Below are 7605 nucleotides of genomic sequence, written 5' to 3'. Positions count from 1 at the left end.
TCAAAGAAAAAGTGATCCCATAATAATCTTTTGGCATGTGGATATCCATGGAATGACATAACTAGTATTATGAAGCACGCCAAGTTTCAAATTCAAGAGTACAGAGCTACAATAATGAATTATGAAAATAAAAGAAAGGTCAAAACCACAAAGATTGTTATAAGAACAGGTGCTTAAATAGTGGGTCAAAAAATGCAGCTGTTGAAGTTATACTATTTTATGCTGCAAATAGCAAAAAGATCTAGAAAGTGACATACCGGATGCATTATATTATCAAGTGAATCAACAGTACAGTGGGCATAATCATAGATACACCATTTGTCACCAGCCTTAGGATGAAGGGTGAGCTACAAAACATATATAGATATAGTATATACAAGTCAGACAGCAAAAGACGACAAGAGAGCCATTTTTTATTTGTAACCAGAGATGATTTTAGTATCACTTGCCTCGGTTCGATAGCCAATAAGGTCATACATATTTGTCCCTCTGCATATCTTGTTTCATTCTTAGTGTTGCCTTCCCCTCCTCAATCAAGTTTTAGCGAATCTTCAATGAGCATGTCTCTCCAGGGCTGTTCATTTTCTTCTCTCTGTACTCTTCTATCTCCTCGGCATCTAAAACAATTATTTACAAGTTTCATGTGTGGAGTAAGTTGCACTAATAGAGCTAAAAAATGGCAATTCATTGGAAAAAGGAACAGGAATCTATCTATCATAAAGTTTAAATTGATTTAATTAACTTGATGATCAACATAAGCATGACCTCTCCCAATCAATTCCACTGCCAAATCATACAGTTCTTGGAAATAATCACTAGTGTATGTAATCTACAAAAATGATAAATTTCAGATGAATTCAAAAACACACTAATTATACTAATACAATTACCAATCTCTTCGATGTGATAAATACACTCTTCCTTCTCTGCCTCACAAGAAGTAAAATCAACATCAACATTTTTCTTATCAATGATACAATAAGTTTCTAGAATTTGACGGATAGATCAAGGATAGTTATGTTATGCTAGTAAAAAAACTAAGATTATAAACATTTTTAATCATAAATGGTTCTTAGATCTGCAATTCAAATTAATTTACTTTTAGTTTGTAAACTTTCACATGTAATAAAATCAATTTATCACAGAAAAGTGAGAAAAAACATATACCTCGTCATAAGTTCTGCTACACTTATAAGTCTCCTTGGCATCAACGAGAATATCAACATCTATCGAAGAACTTACCTGCTGGAGCAAATCAAAATTAGTCAATATTGTGGCAGGTCTATATTGCTCGAGAACAGGCTTACAAGTTTAGACTCCGCTGAATAAAAGTCCCTAATGAATTACATAAAACAAATGAATTTGACACCAAAAAAAAAAGAAGCAAATTGAGAACAGCCTAACATACCTCATCAACATAAGGCCATATCTTTGTCAAGTGATGGTTCAGCCAAGTCAACTGAAGTAAATAAAAGCCAAAGTAACAAGAATCAGTCCAAAGGATGACCAAATTCTACAAATTTTGTGTCTACCAAATACACAAAAAGAGAAATATATGTAAGCAGATGCAATCATGCAAACACATCAATGTAAACGCAAGAAAATGAAGCTGATAACTTAACTTCTGACGCTCGGAGAAGGATGGAGACAAAAGCTTCATGGAATCCTCCACATTTATCCTCGCAAAAGCAGCCACAATATTCACCTGATAAGAAGAAGAAATATCCCAATAAAGAAAGAGCTGGCAAATCGACGAGACTAACAACATCCTTTAAAGCACTTGAGCATTTATGTGTCTTTANTATGGTTCTTAGATCTGCAATTCAAATTAATTTACTTTTAGTTTGTAAACTTTCGCATGTAATAACATCAATTTATCACAGAAAAGTGAGAAAACATATACCTCGTCATAAGTTCTGCTACAATTATAAGTCTCCTTGGCATCAACGAGAATATCAACATCTATCGAAGTAGTTACCTGGAGCAAATCAAAATTAGTCAATACTGTGGCAGGTCTATATTGCTCGAGAACAGGCTTACAAGTTTAGACTCCGCTGAATAAAAGTCCCTAATGAATTACATAAAACAAATGAATTTGACACCAAAAAAAAAAGAAGCAAATTGAGAACAGCCTAACATACCTCATCAACATAAGGCCATATCTTTGTCAAGTGATGTTTCAGCCAAGTCAACTGAAGTAAATAAAAGCCAAAGTAACAAGAATCAGTCCAAAGGATGACCAAATTCTACAAATTTTGTGTCTACCAAATATACAAAAAGAGAAATATATGTAAGCAGATGCAATCATGCAAACACATCAATGTAAACGCAAGAAAATGAAGCTGATAACTTAACTTCTGACGCTCGGAGAAGGATGGAGACAAAAGCTTCATGGAATCCTCCACATTTATCCTCGCAAAAGCAGCCACAATATTCACCTGATAAGAAGAAGAAATATCCCAATAAAGAAAGAGCTGGCAAATCGACGAGACTAACAACATCCTTTAAAGCACTTGAGCATTTATGTGTCTTTACTTGTTATATTCATAATTATATCATCTAATTACAAACAAGTTTGAAAAGCACACAAAAACAAAAACAAAAAGGTTTGAAAAGCATATACCTGCCAAAGAAGTTTGCTACACTTGAAATATACCCAAAATCTTCACAATATGAACATCTTCAGAAACACAGACCTGCAAAAATCAGAATTTTGTTAGTCTTGATTTTACGTGATAGTTATACTTATCTTGTTCGTGATTCTTTGTAAATTATCTTTGTCTTACAACTTTTTAAAGTCGTTGAGCTAAAACTTCTTTAATCTGCTGGTCGGTTTTACCATCCAACAAGTCTCAAGTCTAAACAGCCTGCATATATTTTTTTAAATATCTATGTCTTACAGCTTTTTTAAGCCGTTGGTCTCATAACTCTATTGTCTTGTCTTAATACTTGGCTAGACTTCATTCAGCCATTGGTCTATTAGCTTTTTTCCAACTCGCAACATGCATGCACCACCAAACCCATAGTTGGTCTATTAGCTCTATTGTCTTGTCTTAATACTGTGAGAACTCTTTGGTTCTTTTCTGCCTTTTGGCATATAACCCGTGGGATCATCCAACAAATCGAAACCTCTTTTCCCTCGCAGCATCCATGCACTACCAAACCCATAGTTGGTCTATTAGCTCTATTGTCTTGTCTTAATAGTTGGCTAGACTTCATTCAGGCATTGGTCTATTAACTCTTTTCCAACTCGCAACATGCATGCACTACCAAACCCATAGTTGGTCTATTAGCTCTATTGTCTTGTCTTAATACTGTGAGAACTCTTTGGTTCTTTTCTGCCTTTTGGCATATAACCCGTGGGATCATCCAACAAATCAAAACCTCTTTTCCCTCGCAGCATCCATGCACTACCAAGCCCATAGTTCACAAGTTTTCTTGGGACAATGTCCCCAAAATAGAATCTAACAGAACACTATTAGATAAGAGTCTGCCTTTGATCTTTTTTGGGTTTTGAAAGAAAACAAAAACTAAAAGCTCCAAAATAAGAAGAATCCGTAGAACAAGTTAACCAAAACCAAAAACGGATCTAGTGTTATGAAACTAGAGAGTTGAAGGATGAAATCTCTTCGTCTTATTCATGAATATCAAGGTTTNCTTGATGTATCCTTCCTTGAGCTGTGCAATGCAAGCCGTATTGTCCTCGAAGATGACGGTTGCTTCCTTGTTGTCTTCTAAGCCGCTATCTGTCCGAATATGCTGAGTCATAGACCGCAACCAAACACACTCACGACTGGCCNATATATAGTAGAGTACAAAGGCTAAAGCCCATAAACCGACTAGAACATATAATAGGCCATGGGCCGTAAAGCAATGGCCGATGGGCCGTACATGGGCCGTAAGGCCATGTCCTAATGGACTGTGAGCGGGCCGGTCTATAGAGTCCACTAAGTGTTTTACAACACTCTCCCTTGGACGAGATGACCGTGCCTATGTTGGATGGGATCGCTGCAATGTGCTTAGGGGATGCTGCCTCATTAAAACCTTACCAGGAAAACCCAATGGGACAAAACTTTGGTGAAGGAAAAAGAGTACAGCACACATTGCTCCCCCTGATCCAAACATCACTCCAAGTCCTTAAGCCTCCGCATTCCAATCTTGTGCGTGAGCTTCTTGAACGTTGATGTCGGCAATGCTTTGGTGAAGAGATCGGCTGAGTTGTCGCATGACTGAATTTGCACCACTTGAACTTCTCCGGCCTTTTGTAGTTCATGTGTGAAGAAGAACTTCGGCAGTATGTGCTTCGTCCGATCTCCCTTGATGTATCCTTCCTTGAGCTGTGCGATGCAAGCCGTATTGTCCTCGTAGATGACGGTTGCTTCCTTGTTGTCTTCTAAGCCGCTATCCGTCCGAATATGCTGAGTCATAGACCGCAACCAAACACACTCACGGTTGGCTTCATGGATGGCTAGGATCTCCGCGTGATTTGACGATGTGGCCACAAGAGTCTGCTTCATCGAACGCCAAGAGATCGCCGTACCACCGTGCGTAAACACATAACCTGTTTGTGACTTACCGTTGTGTGGATCGGATAGATAACCTGCATCAGCAAAACCAACTAAACCTTCTTTGTTATGGTTAGTATAAAATAAACCAAAATCAACCGTCCCTCGCAGGTACCGCAGGACGTGTTTAATACCATTCCAGTGCCGTATATTCGGACAAGAACTATATCTTGTTAGGAGGTTCACGGCAAAGCATATGTCCGGTCTAGTGTGGCTAGCCAGGAACATTAACGCTCATATAGCACTGAGGTAAGGCACTTCAGGACCAAGAACTTCTTCATTGGCCTTCTTAGGAGCAAATGGATCTTTATCCAAGTCTAAGCTTCTAACAACCATTGGGCTAGTCAATGGGTGAGCTTGCTCCATATTAAATCTCTTGAGTACTTTTTCTGTGTATGCCTTTTGATGCACAAGGATCCCATTATTTCTGTACTCAAGCTGCAATCCGAAATAGAATTTTGTTTTGCCTAGGTCTTTCATCTCAAATTCTTTCTTGAGGTATTCTACAGTTTGGGCGATTTCCCCAGAGGTACCGAGGATGTTTAAATCATCCACGTAGACTGCTATTATCACAAATCCTTTGTTTGCAAACTTCTTTATGAATATACATGGACTGATTGGGTCGTTCTTATAGCCTTTCTTAGCTAAATAATCACTTAGTCGGTTATACCACATTCGACCACTTTGTTTCAGTCCATAAAGCGATTTGTCTAGCCTTATGCAGTATTGGTCTCGAGAACCATTTTTACATTTATGTTCTATACCCTCTGGTAATCTCATATAAATCTCATTATCCAGTGGACCATATAAATAGGCGGTTACAACATCCATTAACCGTAAATCCAAATTTTCTCTTATGGCCAGACTTATTAGATATCTAAAAGTCGTTGCATCCATCACAGGGGAGTATGTCTCCTCATAATCTATGCCGGGTCTTTGAGAGAATCCTTGTGCTACAAGCCGTGCTTTGTATCTCACTATCTCATTTTTCTCATTTCTCTTTCTTACAAAGACCCATTTGTGTCCAACTGGTTTAATGGTAGGTGTCGTCCTTAAGATCGGACCAAACACACTTCTCTTCTTTAAAGAGTTTAACTCCACATCAATGGCTTCTTTCCACTTAAGCCAATCTTTACTTTGAGTGCACTCTAATATGGATGTGGGTTCTAGATCCTCATTTATCTCAAGTGCTACCTTGTTTATAAATATTTCATCAATGTCGACATTTTTCCGGTTCCATTTTATTCCAGACATTATGTAATTGATTGATACTTCATTGTTATCAATTCCTTCAGGTTCTTGAGGTTCAGCGTCCTGAACTTCACCTGGTACATTAATTATTTCCGCGGCCATGTCTGGTTTTTCGGTAATTCCCTGAACCTCGGTCTGTTTTGCACCTTTAGACTTTCGAGGATTTTTATCTTTGGAACCTAACGGTCTACCTCGTTTCAAACGTGGTTTAGACTCTGTAGCAACTTGTTTATTGTGTTCCTTTTGAACATCAATACGTACTGGTGCATTGCAAGCTGGTATGTACGATTTTGTTACTCTCTTTGGGTCAGCAAAGGAATCTGGCAATTGATTAGCTAGCTGTTGTAAATGTATAATCTTTTGAACCTCTGCATCACATGCTAGAGTTCGAGGATCTTGCCAATTTAAGGATGTTTGATTCCATGTTAATTCCTTGACCAGCTTGCCGGTCTCACCACCTAACATAGGGAATTCGGACTCAACGAATTGACATTTCGCGTATATGGCCTTAAATAGATCTCCTGTCAATGGCTCAAGATACTTTATAATGGTGGGAGACTCATATCCCACATATATTCCCATCCTCCTTTGAGGTCCCATCTTAGTTCTCTGTGGTGGAGCAACGGTGTATAAACGGCACAACCAAATGTTTTGAGGTGGGATAAGTCTGGCTCTTGACCCGATAATAGTTGGGATGGTGAATATATGTGTTCACTAGATGGCCTGATGCGTATGAGTTCTGCTGCATGTAAGACCGCGTGTCCCCAAGCCGACACAGGAAGCTTCGATCTCATTAACAATGGTCGAGCTATTAATTGTATACGTTTAATGAAGGATTCAGCTAATCCGTTTTGTGTATGGACATGTGCCACAGGATGTTCCACACTCACCCCCATGGACATACAGTAATCATTAAACGCTTGGGATGTAAATTCACCAGCATTATCTAGACGTATAGTCTTAAGTGGAAAGTCTGGAAAGTGTGCTCTTAATCTTATGATTTGAGCCAACAGCCTAGCAAATGCTAGGTTCCTTGTGGATAACAAGCAAACGTGAGACCATCTGGTTGATGCATCGATCATAACCATGAAATATCTAAACGACCCACATGGTGGGTGTATTGGTCCACATATATCACCTTGTATCCTTTCCAGAAAATGTAAAGTCTCTTTTGTGACTTTTACTGGTGACGGTCTTGTGATTAGTTTCCCTTGTGCACATGCTACACAAGTGAGATTTTTAGGGAAAACCTTTTTCTCTTTAAGGTTGTGCCCATTCGAACTCTTAATCACTTTACGCATCATGTTCGAACCCGGGTGGCCTAACCGGTCATGCCATAGAGTGAATTGTTCAGTGAACATTTTGTGCTTTGCCATGTTAGCTTCTATCATGTTTATCTTAGCATGGTATAAACCAGTGGCTAGTGCAGGTATAGTCTCTAGGACCTTCTTTTGGCCATTTACATTTTCTGTAATGTATAGGAATTCTTTAGTTCCTTCACCCTTGGTTTCAACATGATAACCATTTAATCTTATATCTTTAAAGCTCAATAAGTTTCTCTTAGAGCTGGGTGAGTATAGGGCATCACTTAGTTCAATGTGTGTGCCGTTAGGCAACAAAACGTGAGCCTGGCCGTAGCCTTCTTATTAAGTTAGCTATACCCGCAATTGTACTAACATTTGCACTTTTCATTTTAAGATTTATGAAATATCTTTTGTCTCTTAGTATAGTGTGGCTGGATCCACTGTCCACCACTAGTTCACTCATGTCATTGGCCATTTCTATAAAT

The 7605-nt window shown here is 38.5% G+C and overlaps 3 long non-coding RNA genes across 5 annotated transcripts in view; all 3 read right to left on the bottom strand.

Moving 5' to 3' along the window:
* The window catches only part of LOC109125152, a 3405-nt gene extending 3062 nt beyond the window's left edge, over positions 1–343 (bottom strand). For all 3 annotated transcript variants that reach the window (XR_002038521.1, XR_002038522.1, XR_002038523.1), the window contains exon 1: positions 258–343. This is a non-coding gene — a long non-coding RNA (uncharacterized LOC109125152). The remainder of the gene's footprint in view (positions 1–257) is intronic.
* LOC109133463 lies at positions 456–2198 on the bottom strand. The gene is made up of 3 exons (XR_002038549.1): positions 2142–2198; positions 1904–1978; positions 456–617 (listed from the first exon to the last, which is right to left on the bottom strand). It is a non-coding gene; the product is annotated as an uncharacterized LOC109133463 (long non-coding RNA).
* On the bottom strand, positions 2353–3495 carry LOC109133464. Its single transcript, XR_002038550.1, has 3 exons — positions 2787–3495; positions 2624–2696; positions 2353–2438 (listed from the first exon to the last, which is right to left on the bottom strand). It is a non-coding gene; the product is annotated as an uncharacterized LOC109133464 (long non-coding RNA).

This window comes from Camelina sativa, chromosome 6 (assembly GCF_000633955.1).
Source record: "Camelina sativa cultivar DH55 chromosome 6, Cs, whole genome shotgun sequence".
Classification (NCBI taxonomy): Eukaryota; Viridiplantae; Streptophyta; class Magnoliopsida; order Brassicales; family Brassicaceae; genus Camelina; species Camelina sativa.
Note: the sequence above shows the minus strand (reverse complement) of the source record. Positions and strands in the feature narration are given on the sequence as shown.